The 13,397-nt window shown below is 45.1% G+C and overlaps 1 long non-coding RNA gene across 1 annotated transcript in view; it reads right to left on the bottom strand.

The window, feature by feature from the left end:
- Positions 1-13,397, bottom strand: part of LOC149462778 (uncharacterized) — a 163,345-nt gene that overhangs the window by 127,976 nt on the left and 21,972 nt on the right. The window lies entirely within an intron of this gene.

Consider the following 13,397-nt stretch of genomic DNA (forward strand, 5'->3'; position numbering starts at 1 on the left):
CACCCCCCCATATTAATGAGTATGGGGTACATGGTACCACTACTCTTTAACAAAAAAAGAATGTAGTGTAAAAAATGACAGAAGACGGTCTTAAAAACGAAAATAAAAAAAAGTCCCCTAAAGTCAATCACGATGCCCGCCAACCTGAAAAAAACCCCAAAACACTCTGCTCTCGATGCTGGCTCCCACCATCTGACATTCTTAAAAACTGTGGTGATGTTACAAAGGGCACAGGATCACCCCACCCACTTGTGACGTTACCGGGCACTGTGATAGGCCAAAGCATTGCACCTGACCTGTGGTCAGGTGCATTGCTTTGGCCAATCACAATGCACTGTCAGAGCGCAGTGCATTGTGGGTTGCAGCGAGTGAACAGCCCACCAAACACCCTTACCATTCGTGTGTTCGTTAAACACACGAATGGCTGATGTTCGCGTTGAACTTACAGTGCTCAGCATAAATGAGTACAACCCAACAGATTTGTCATAAAACCTTTACTTTCCTTTCAGAATCAACATTTTCTATGGGACACTATACTACAAAATACTCCCACAAATGTGGGCCATTGATTGCAAACAAGATTTGTTAATTTGCACACACAAAAAAGTATTTTTCCAAGCAAAATTATTCAAGACAATGCTGCAAAAATTAATACACCCCGATGGAATTCTTAAGAGTAAAGCTAAATTTTAGACAACAAAATCCCAATTAACAAGAATACAACTACAGGTGAGTCTAATTATTCATTAAACAGGTATCCAGAAGACAGTTGACAAAGATGGAAGTGCAGCCATCTCACAGAGACGTCCAGGCCATTCACGGAAGTTAACATCTCAACAGGAGTATCTTCTGATGAGAAGGGTTGAAGGAAATTGCCATGCAAGTTCACTGCAGTTAACTAAAGAAGTAGAAAGCCAAACTAGGGTGATTGTTTCCCGTGACACAATACGGCGTACACTGCAGAGGAGTGGCATGTATAGGTGTCGTCCATGTAGGTGTCAAGGTCCTACCTTTTCCCTGAGGTTATGTTACTCCATGTGCTGGCGTCCATCTTGGATTCTGCTGTGCATGATGGGAATCCTTTTATGCCTTCAGGTTTCTGTGGTCCATCCCCCAGAGGGGTGTGGCTGATGACATATAAGCCTGTGGCCCGCACATGCTCTTTGCACTTGTGTCTTTGTGTTGCTATTACTCTGTTCTGACTCTCGTGACTCTCCTGGTATCTATTCGGCTTGTGACTTGACTATTCTTTGTATTCTCCTTTGATCTGACCCTCTGTTGCTGAACCCGGCTCGTGACCTGTGATTCTCGTCTGCTGTCCTGTACTGTTTTGTCCTGTTGTTGTTGACCCCGGCTTGTCTGACTACTCTTTTGTCTCTTCCACCAGCTACACGCCATTGGCGGCGGCCATTACCGCAGCTGAGGTGTCTCGGGGGCCGCGACCTGGTTCCTGGCTGCGTCAAGTCCATCCCCACCATCAGGGGCCCTGGTGAAGGGCAGCCTGGGACTTAGACTCCGCGCCCTGAGGGACTTCGGTCTGTGGGTGGTGGTTGTCGTCAGCCAGTGCGTTACATTGTTAGGCCTGCCTGTCCGTTCCTCAGCTCCTGCCCTGACAGTAGGAAGCCTCTCCTAAAACCCATGCACAAAAAAGCCAGCCTAGAATTTGCCAGGACCCATGCTGAAAAACAAGAAGACTACTGGGACTCTGTACTCTGGAGTGATGAGACCAAGATAGCTTCAAAATTGCATGGCATTGCAAAGGTGAGGAGTACAAAGGAAAATGCATTGCACCTACAGTGAAACAAGATAGTGACAGTGTCCTTCTGTGGGGCTACATGAGTGCTGCTGGTGGATTTCATTTTTGATATCATTAATTCACAGATGTACTGCTCTAAATTGAAAGAGAAGATGGTACCATCACTCCATGCCTTTGGTCATCGTGCACTTTTCCAACATGACAATGATCCAAAACACACATCTAAGGCCAGTGTTGCATTTTTGAAGAAGGACAGGGTGAAAGTTATTCAGTAGCCAAGTATGTCTCCTGATCTGAACCCAATTGAACACCTATCGGGAATTCTGAAGAGACAAGTTGAGCATCACTCTCCATCCAGTATCCAGGCTCTAAAAGAGGTCGTTCTTGAAGAATGGAAAAAAGATAGATGTTGCAATATGTCGCCAACTTGTTCATTCCATGACTAGAAGACTTGGTGCTGTCTTTACAAATCATGGAGGTCATACAAAACACTAGATGTAGTAGTTTTTGTTGTGGGATGTATTCATTTTATGCATCAACTAATTTGAGTAAAACTGAAGATTTTGTAATCTAAGTTATATCATTAACCTTACTTTCATGTAATGAGCTAAACAATTGTTCCATAAAGCTCAGTTTTGTCAAAATTTTGGAAATTGTTCAAGTGTTCATTGAGATATTGATTAAAATCCTACTTTTCAAAAGGGGTGTACTCATTTATGCTGAGCACTGTACATTCAACTCGTACATCAAGCTCAACACTACTGGGGGACAATAACCTTTGCACTGCAACGCACATCAGTGCATAACTGTGCATTACAGTAATGTGTGTTGTAAAGTGGGTCATGATACGCACATTCTAATGTACCGTATGTCTCAGTGCGAACAAGTCTTTAAACTGGGATTATTAAACTGCTTCTGGGGTGTGCACATATCCACAGGATGTCCATTCAAAAAGTTTACAGGAAGTGTGCACCACAGGGAGAGAAAACGGAACGGATGTATTTTAACAAAAAATATTGGAATCCTGTTTTACTTAGAAAATGAAGTATCCTTTTGTGAGGGTCTAGTCCTACTTTATCTCGCTGCCATACTAGTGTCCATGAGTGCTTGTAACACAAACCTCTTCCTCTGTTGCCTTTCGCTTATGATAATGTTGGCAAATTATGCTGTTCTTTATCAGAGTTTTTTAAAAGACTGTTTTTAAGATATTCTTGTTGATTTTCCTCTTTGCCACCTTTAGTTTTAAAGAAATAACAGCTAAAGTTTAAAAACAAGAATGAAAGATGACCTAGACCTAGACACTGTGGACATAGAACTTGATCAGAACATGGAGATGAAACCTTGCTTCACCATATGTACCCTGTTTTAAAATTGCATGGCATTCTTTGGAAATGTTTATATGAATTAGCACCCGATCAGCCTGTCAGGAGCTGTCAGGGAACTGACAGAGAGCAGAGCTACTGCAGCCCTGCTCTCTGTCAGTGATTGCTGCTAATCGCCGGGACACAGCCGGTAACGATCGCGGCCGTGATCGACGGGACAGGTAGGGCGGTGGCACGCCTCGCGCGCACCCCCTACCTGTTTTGAAAACACACATTTTAAAACGTGGTTTTGCCCAGCCGTGCTGCCCTGCCAACGTATTTCTACAGTGGCTGGGCAGCATGTGGTTAATATGTCTGCATAGAGGAAGATATATTCTACAAGTACTTTCATTCAAGCTCCCAGATTCCTTTTGGTGTCTAGTCATCCTTCAAATGTGCCTTCTAGGTGTTTCTAAGTGTCCCAAAAGTGTGTCTACAGGCTCTAGTAATGGAAATCCAATCCTAACCCTATGCTCACCTTTTGTAACTACTACTACCACATGATTCTCCCTCAACAAATTTTCTTGAAAGCCCCAAGGCGGCAATTAACACTATTGTATTGAGGTATTGGAGCTCATATTACCACCAGGTACTATAACTGTGGTGTGTCAATATGCTATTCATTTTAAAGTGTAAATTCACCTTTTTGGAAAAAAAAAGAAGGTGAACTAACACCCTCCCCACTCCCAGTCCCTGCTGTACATACCTCTGTGGGTGATGAGCTGTCACTGTCCACATGGTCTGGGGATTTGAGAGCTGTAGTCTTCTTCCCTTTCTTTCCTTAGGGACACCAGGATGGATCACAGCAATACTGATTGGTCAGCACTGGCACGTGGCCTCTTGACAAATTGGATTCTTTCTGATTTGACCTAGCATCCCTTAGGAAAGAAGACCACAGTTTTCAAATCCCTGGACCCCTGCATTGGCTACGTGGGCAGTGACAGCTAACCATTCATGGAGGTTAGTGCAGCAGGGACTGCGGGGTGGGGAGGGTGTACAATCTTAGTTCACCATTTAAAGGTTAAGTTCACCTTTGGGAACATGTTACATGTTCCACCTGTTTTTTTCCACTACAGAGTTTAAGCCAGCACTGGGTCCTCTGCACTGCATAGGCTACAGCGTAAGTCAAGGCATCCCTGTTGTCACTAGAACTAGTGTTGTTATTGAAAGATTTCTCCTGTATTCCTGTTTTGGTGACAAATCAACATTTGAGATTTTCTTTATTTCTTTTACCTTGTTAGTGTAGTGTACCCCTGGGGGATCTGCTGCTGAACTGATTCTTTCCCCTATGGTTAGGGCACACACAGAATTTTTTTTCCATTTCCATTGTCTCAAATAGAACAGTCTAGGGGTGTGTTTTTGATACTTTATTGCAGGGGTGGGCAACTGTGGCCCTCCAGCTGTTGGTGAACTACAAGTCCCATCATGCCTCTGCCTTTGGGAGTCATGCTTGTAACTGTCAGTTTTGCAATGCCTCATGGGAATCTTTGGCCCTCCAGTCCCTCATGGGACTGGAGGGCCACAGTTGCCCACCCCTGCTTTATTGTACAGTTGAACTGGGATGGGTGAAAGGAACATGGGATACCCCAGAACTTCTGAACTGATTGTTTAACCTCTTGCCGACCGCGCATAGCCGAATGACGGCTTCACCGCGGCCGGCCAGTTCTGAGTGGACGTCATATGACGTCCTCCCAGAACGCGCTCTCCTGCGCGCCCCAGGGGGCGCGCACCCGGCGATCTCCGTGATCGCTGTGTCCTACGGACACAGCTGATCACGTGATGTGGTGAAAGGCCGATCCCACCGGCCTTTTACCACGTGATCAGCGGTGTCCAATGACACGCTGATCACAGGGAAATGCAAGTGCCGGTTCTCGGCTGCACTTTCCTCACGCTGTCAGATCGTGAGGAAAGTACTGCCGAGAACCGGCAGTTGTCAGAGCGGGGATCGGCACCGATCATCAGGGCACTGATGATCAGTGCCCTGATGATCGGTGCCCAGCAGTGACACCCGCAAGTTCCGCCCAGCAGTGCGCCCACTAGTCCCGCCCACCCGTTCCCAGCAGTGCCCCCACCTGTGCCCAGCAGTGCCCCCACCTGTGCCCAGCAGTGCACCCACCTGTGCCACTCTGCAGTGCCACCTACCTGTGCCCAGAAGTGCCACCTACATGTGCCCAGCAGTGCCACCCACCTGTGCCCACCCACCTGTGCCCACCCACCAGTGCTGCCCACCAGTGCCACCCACCAGTGCAGCCCAGCAGTGCTGCCAGTCAGTGCCACCAGTCAGTGCCCAGGGGTTGTGCCAGTCAGTGCCGCCAGTCAGTGCCCAGAAGTGATGCCAGTCAGTGCCGTCTATCAGTACCCATCATCAGTGTCACCTATCAGTGCCGCCTATCAGTGCTGCATATCAGTGCCGCCTATCCGTGACCCCTAATTAGTGCTGTCTATCAGTGCCGCCTATCCGTGCCACCTCATTAGTACTGCCTATCAGTGCCCTTTAGTGCTGCCTATCAGTGCCCATCAGTGCCACCTATCAGTGCCCATCAGTGCCGCCTCATCAACGCAAATCAGTGAAGGAGAAAAAATACCTGGTTGAAAAATTTTATAAAAGAAACAAATAAACTTTTTTTTTTTTTCAAATTTTTTGCACTTTTTTTAATTTATAGCGCAAAAAGTAAAGCGCCCAGTGGCGATTAAATACCACCAAAAGAAAGCTCTATTTGTGAGAAAAAAATTATCAAAATTTCATATGGGTACAATGTTGCATGACCGCGCAATTGTCAATCAAAGTGCGGCAGCGCTGAAAGCTGAAAATTGGCCTGGTAAGGAGGGGGGTATAAGTGCCTGGTAGGCAAGTGGTTAAGGACTCTTCTCTTTCACACTGAGCTGCATAAAGAGTCCCACACAACTCTCTACTGCTGACAGGTGATTATGACTTCTTCCAAAGAACTGAAAGCTACACACAGTCACAAAGTGTCATGTACCTGACTGGAGACTGAAATGACGAGGTCGGCCTCACTTGAGTCACTAGCCCTAACCTCACTGGAAGTGGAACAGAGGGTGTCTAGGGACCAGGGGGACAAGAGCGCCAGCAGATGTTGTTTGCAGCTCTTACAGTTGGAGACTTTGGAAGACTGGTGAACCTCCGATTCAGGAGCAGTAGTGATATGCAGAGCTGGTATGGTAGATTGCCAGGCATGCACCAGAGTAAGACAGGAAGCTGGGATGGGAGACAGAAGCAATGTCATAGGAATAGCCGGGGTCATCAACACTCGGACAGTGAGGTACCAAATCATAAGCAAGCCAAAGTCAGGAGCAGAGCCGAGGTCAGGAATGAGTATCAAGCAGGAGAATAATCAGAGTCAGGTCAGGAACAAGCCAGGTTAGCAACAAGGAAATCACACAGGAACGAGCAGGAAACGGGGAACAGCTGAAGACCAGTCAGCACTCAGCACAGGCAGAGGCACCTTTTAAATGGTCTGTCTGGCGCCAATCTTCACCATGCATGTGCCGTGCGTGTGCGCGATCGCACATTTTTGGCTCATGCGCACTTCTATTCGCCAATTGTCTCACCGGGATTCCCTTACACTAAGGCACAGCACTTAGGTTGTTTACTCATAATGGCGCAGGATCATTGGTTGCCTCCTACCAATATCCACTGGGTACTCTTCAGCAAGGGAGACACAAACTCAATACCACGGGATAGCTGGACACTCTTCCCCCAACTTCCTCCTGGTATTCTCCACTGAGCTCTGCAGAACAAAAATGACTCCAGACTTTTCAAATAGGTCCCCCGGCTTAAGCTCCAACTGGGACCTCAATGACTCCTAAATGGCACCTCCAGCATACCTGCCCCAAGGGCAGAGCCCCTAGAGAGGGTCTACTCTGGCAGGACTGGACTCAAGAATCTCCCCTCCTGCCCCAGGCCTCAGACTATTTATGACCTCTCCAGCCTCCTACTGGACACACCTCCCCAGGAATTAGCTGGAGTTCTATAAATATCTGGAATTTCCAGGGATTTTGAAGCCATGGGGAAAAAACATTTTCCATGTTTTTTCTGGAAAAATTTTAATTTTCAGAAAAATGGAAAAAAATCAGCGTGGAGTAATTTTACAAATTCAAAGTCATTTTGTGACACTGGTAACGTGAAATGCAGTGTATATAGAAGTGTTATACTTGAAATAAAATTACAGCTTATTCAGTAAATAAACTAAACTTGCTTTTTAAAATCTTATTTTTTTATTACAAATGGAACAAGGACTGTGTATGTTAAGAACATTTCAACTATTCATGAGAACAGGTAAACACCCCCCTTTCCCTCAAAAGCAGGGGTGGCTAACCTGTGGCTCTCCAGCTGTTGTGGAACTACATTTCCCATGAGGCATTGCAAAGATGGGAAGTTACTGACTTGCAGAGGCATGATGGAACTTGTAGTCCTGCAGCAGCTGGAGAGCCGCAGGTTGGCCACCCCTGCTCAAAAGCAACAAAAAAGGGAGAAACCATCAACATCAAAAAACCATTAAAAAAAATCAGATTTACCCCTTAGCCCTAATAGCAGAAATAATTTCTGGACTGAGAACTCTGGAGGGAAAAATTACTTGCACTTTCATCATGGTCCGTATCATTTAATTCCATGAATTATAAAGTATGTCTTTAGGCCACCTCTGCCATGCAGGGATGTGTTTTGTAATCTTTGTAGCATTTTGAAAAGAATATTTCTTTTCACAATATTTGCAAATTGCAGCTTTGCTCTCAGCAGAAATTGTACTGTGGAAATGTTTCCAAACTCTAGATGTTGGTCTCACCATTTTACTGCGAGGAGGAAAAGAAAAAAAACATCTACTGAGCAGACTATAGGTAAAAGGAGGTTTGATGACTTAATGTCCGCTGATGCCACTTCCAGGTGGTGGAACACACGCCACTTCAGGGATTGGAGTAGTCAGCGGCCAGGAGGAAAAGAAAATAAATTACTGAGCAGACTATAGGTGAACATTATGCTATGATGGTGGAGAACATTAATAGGAATCATTTAAAGATTATAAAGATAAACTAATTTGTCAGGTAAATTTACCCTTTTACCTGTCAACTAAGGCCTAATAGGAGGACAGAAATCATCTATTGTATTCCACCAATCACCCAACTGCAGAAGGTACAAGATGGAGCCCATATGCAAAGTAAATTGGAACCTTTTGCCTGCAGTTTCCCTAGTGGCAGTAATGCATATTTATCTTGTTTGAGAACTGCATTGAGAAGTACAGTGTTACCTGGATTGTATTCCAGGATTTGCATGTCTTTAGATGAGAGAACTTTCAATGATTTGAGGCTGCAATTGGTGCTAAAGGTGCTTCAACAAAGTATTGAGCAAAAGCTGTGAATGCTTATGTACATGTGTTATTTTTAGTTTTTTATTTTTAATAAATTGCAAACATTTCAAAATTAACTTCTTTCACGTTGTCATTATGGGGTATTGTTTGTAGAATGTTGAGGGGAAAAAATGAATTTAATCCATTTTGGAATAAGACTGTAACATAACAAAATGTGGCAAAATTTAAGTGCTGGGAATACTTTCTGGATGCACTCTATGTGTCTGGGTCTGCTCTCACTGCAAAGCTGTTCTGCTGCTGGCCAGTTTCTACTTTATTACACTTGAGGGATGTGGATGTAATTATTTTGTTGAAAACTGGGTACAGAGGTACATGGGATTGAGGGGTGGGGACCTTAGGGCTTTACATCTTATATTTTACAAAGACATCTTCTTGGGCCTTTCTACTCTGCATTTGGGACCATTGAGGCTGGTAAACCTAATAATAGGTTATGAATGAAGGCTGCAACTGTGGTAAATAGTGAAGCTTTGCTGTCACTTTGGCATCTGGTCTGCTGTGCTGTGCTGTCACTTTGACATCTGGTCTGCTGTGCTGTCACTTTGACATCTGGTCTGTTGTGTTCTGCTGTCACTTTGACATCTGGTCTGCTGTGTTTTGCTGTCACTTTGACGTCTGGTCTGTTGTGTTCTGCTGTCACTTTGACATCTAGTCTGTTGTGTTCTGCTGTCACCTTGACATTGGGTCTGCTGTGTTCTGCTGTCACTTTGACATCTGGTCTGCTGTGTTCTGCTGTCACTTTGACATCTGGTCTGCTGTGTTTTGCTGTCGCTTTGACATTGGGTCTGCTGTGCTCTGCTGTCACCTTGACATTGGGTCTGCTGTGTTCTGCTGTCACTTTGATATCTGGTCTGCTGTGTTTTGCTGTCACTTTGACATTGGGTCTACTGTGTTCTGCTGTCATTTTGACATTGGGTCTGCTGTGGTTCTCTGTCATTTTGACATTGGATCTGCTGTATTCTGCTGTCACTTTGACATTGGATCTGCTGTATTCTGCTGTCACTTTGACATCAGGTCTGCTGTGCTCTACTGTCACTTTCACACTGGGTATGCTGTGCTGTGTTGTACTTTGACATCTGGTCAGGTGTGCTTTTCTGTCAGCACTTCTAATAGAGAGCGGCCAGCTGTTACACTGACATCATGCTTAGCTCTGCTCTCAGTTTGACATCTGGTGTGTTGTGTTCTGCTGTCACTTTGACATTGGGTCTGCTGTGTTTTGATCTCACTTTGACATCTGGTCTGCTTAGCTCTGCTCTCACATTGACATTGGATCTGCTGTACTATACTGTCACTTTGACGTCAGGTCTGCTGTGCTCTGCTGTACTTTGGCATAGAGTCTGCTGTGCCCTGCTGTCACTTTGCAATTAGGTCAGCTGTCACTTTGACATTGGATCTGCTGTATTCTGCTGTCACTTTGACATTGGATCTGCTGTATTCTGCTGTCACTTTGACATTGGATCTGCTGTATTCTGCTGTCACTTTGACATTGAATCTGCTTTATTCTGCTGTCACTTTGACATCAGATCTGCTGTATTCTGCTGTCACTTTGACATCGGATCTGCTGTACTGTGCTGTCACTTTGATGTCAGGTCTGCTGAGCCCTGCTATACTTTGGCATAGAGTCTGCTGTGCCCTGCTGTCACTTTGCAATTAGGTCAGCTGTCACTTTGACATTGGATCTGCTGTATTCTGCTGTCACTTTGACATTGAATCTGCTTTATTCTGCTGTCACTTTGACATCAGATCTGCTGTATTCTGCTGTCACTTTGACATCGGATCTGCTGTATTCTGCTGTCACTTTGACATCGGATCTGCTGTATTCTGCTGTCACTTTGACATTGGATCTGCTGTATTCTGCTGTCACTTTGGCATTGGATCTGCTGTATTCTGCTGTCACTTTGGCATTGGATCTGCTGTATTCTGCTGTCACTTTGACATCGAATCTGCTTTATTCTGCTGTCACTTTGACATCAGATCTGCTGTATTCTGCTGTCACTTTGACATCGGATCTGCTGTATTCTGCTGTCACTTTGACATCGGATCTGCTGTATTCTGCTGTCACTTTGACATCGGATCTGCTGTATTCTGCTGTCACTTTGACATCAGGTCTGCTGTGCTCTACTGTCACTTTCATACTGGGTATGCTGTGCTGTGTTGTACTTTGACATCTGGTCAGGTGTGCTTTGCTGTCAGCACTTCTGATAGAGAGCGGACAGCTGTTACACTGACATCAGAGCCTGCAAGTTACAGTGGGAGAACTTTGCTCTCTAGGGACAAACCATGTGCACACTGGTGTCCGTTATGCTGGGGCAGTGTGATGCATTGTTACAACACATCACACGGTTTACTATTTTCCTTTTTTAACTTGAAATGTTTTGAAATTTTTCTACAATACACCTCAACCCAGAGCAAGACAGCATTGGTGTGGACAGGGCCATGGAAAACAATTGTTCTCTATGTGCTCTTGCATTGAGCCTGTGTTAACCTATGCAGATCAACGCAGCTCAATGGGGAAAATGCGAATGAGCCCCAAGGCTATGTTACCACTCGTGTATCTGCATATTTCTCATGTGTTTTTATAGCATTTTTCATGCTTCTAAAATGTCACACAAAAAAAGCCACCTGTACCCTCTCAAGTCACACTGCAGCACCACACCTAGGTGTGGCCCCATAAACAGTAATAGGATTTCTTTTGTGATGACTGTTGTGTGACAAATCGCATAGGTGTGCACAGGGACTATGTAAAATCTGCAGTGCTGGGCCATCATGTTGACTTCTTGATCTCACTCAGCACTGATAGCAGCAGAGGGAGATGCAGAACTGGGAAAGGCCACACACTTTCCTAGCACAGTACCTGGGGCAGGCGCATCACTACTGGATGCTTTGGCCCAGCCCTCTATGACACTATGGGCTCTTTCACATGGACGTTCCGATCAGGTCCGCCTGCCCGTTTTTCAGGCGGACTCTATCGAAACCCCTATTCCCCTCTATGGAGTTGCAGGTGTTAACTGACATGTGTCCATTTATACCCGCCGACATCTGATGTGATTTGCCAAAAAGGGACGGATGGAGATCCAATTCCCCTTCCTCCATCATATCAGCTGAGAGATCCCCCGCTTAGCAAGCACATACGCTAAACGGGTCCACCCTGTGTGAAAGGACCCCAAAACTGCACGTGAAACATGTTTCTTTACACACATTTGTCCAGCCATTCCTGCCAGACTGATTTTTATTTGATCAACTAAAGCTGACCTCCAGGTATGATCTTATTTGCATATTTACACTGGTTTAGCCTGCATGTATACATATATCACACCTGATGGTTAGCTTGGGAAGATAACAATCACTATAGCTGTCGGTGCTACTACAGTGATCCCCAGTATTGCCCATCCCTGAAGTGAAATTTACTAACAAGATGCCCAAAATTTACAAACAGCACCAATTTTTAAATTCATGAAATCTATTGGCAGAGCCACATTTTTTTACTGACACTTCATAAAAGAATAGAAAATTATAATTTTAAGATCATAACAGTGCAAATATCAATATTTAATTATATAAAAACATATAGCTAGTGCTATTAGCAATGTGTTTAACCACTTCCCACCTGGCCACTGCACTTAAAGGGCCAGGTTGGAGCTTTGACGTTCTGCGCCTGTACGTCCCTCAGAATGTGGGCACATGCCCAGCTTCGCTCTCTCGGTGTGCTTGTGTCTCCTGGAGACAGCGCAACACTGCCCAGCAGAAGGGCTTTGTGACTGGCCCTTCTGATCACACGATGGCTGTGTCCAATCACAGTCATCATTGCAATGTAAACACGGCCGCTTGTAAACATTGGCTCTGCTTCTCCTCACACAGAGCCCACCAGTGAGGAAAAGCAGAGCCGATCTGTGATGCCAGAAAAATGAACAGTGAGTTTTCAAGCACTACACTGCCCTGATCACCCGGATAGTGTCCCCCACACATCTGTAACAGTGTCAAAAACATCGGACACAGTGATCATCCACATCTGTCAGTGTACCAGTGGTCAACCACATCTGTACCAGTGATCCAAATCTGTCAAAAAGTACCAGTGAACATCCACATCTGTACTAGTGATCCACATCTGTCACAATGTACCAGTGGTCATCCACATCTGTACCAGTGATTAACATCTGTCACAGAGTACCAGTTTCAAACCCACATCTATACCAGTGATCAATATCTCTCACAGAATACCAGTGTCAAATCCACATCTGTACAATGTAATTTAGCAGATCATCAATAAAAAATAAATGAAAAAAATAAATTGGGTTAACATTTTCTGTTTGTATCTGAAGGCCTGGCTGTGCTGTAAAAGGGGAAATTGTATTTTCTACTGAATTAGCGGGCAGCCATGAGTTATATAAAAAAACATCTGGGAGGCTAGTATGGGCCCTACCTCGTTGTTGTGAACAGAACACACCGCTACTAGTTCCTGGCCTATCATCTGTGAATGCGGCCCTGCTTGTACTTGCCACTGCACCAGGATTTGCAGCACTACTGCTGGATGCCTGCCTATCTTCTCGGAGTGGTGCACTGCTTGTACTCACCACTGCACTACTGGTGGATGTCTGCTCCTCCTCATATCTCCTGAACCTCTTTGTTTGGACTCTCTTCTCCTCAGAATCCTTTGCTGACCCACTGCTTTCAACTGGCTCATACTCAGAAGCTGAGTCTGACAGAGAGAGTTCCCCACTACTCTCATCCATCATACTCAGTATCTGGAAAGCCTCCTCGCTAGTTGTAACGGAACCGTCCCAGCCTGCACTGAGTACTTCCGTTAGCCCTGTACAATTCATATGTTATCTTTTCTAAGTGCATGCAAAGATCCCTAGCCTACCTGGAATACCAAGAAGACATTGTTACAGCCCTTCTCTATCC

Source organism: Staurois parvus, unplaced genomic scaffold, assembly GCF_062004578.1.
Source record: "Staurois parvus isolate SC_StPar_1 unplaced genomic scaffold, SC_StPar_1.0 ptg000168l, whole genome shotgun sequence".
Lineage (NCBI taxonomy): Eukaryota > Metazoa > Chordata > Amphibia > Anura > Ranidae > Staurois > Staurois parvus.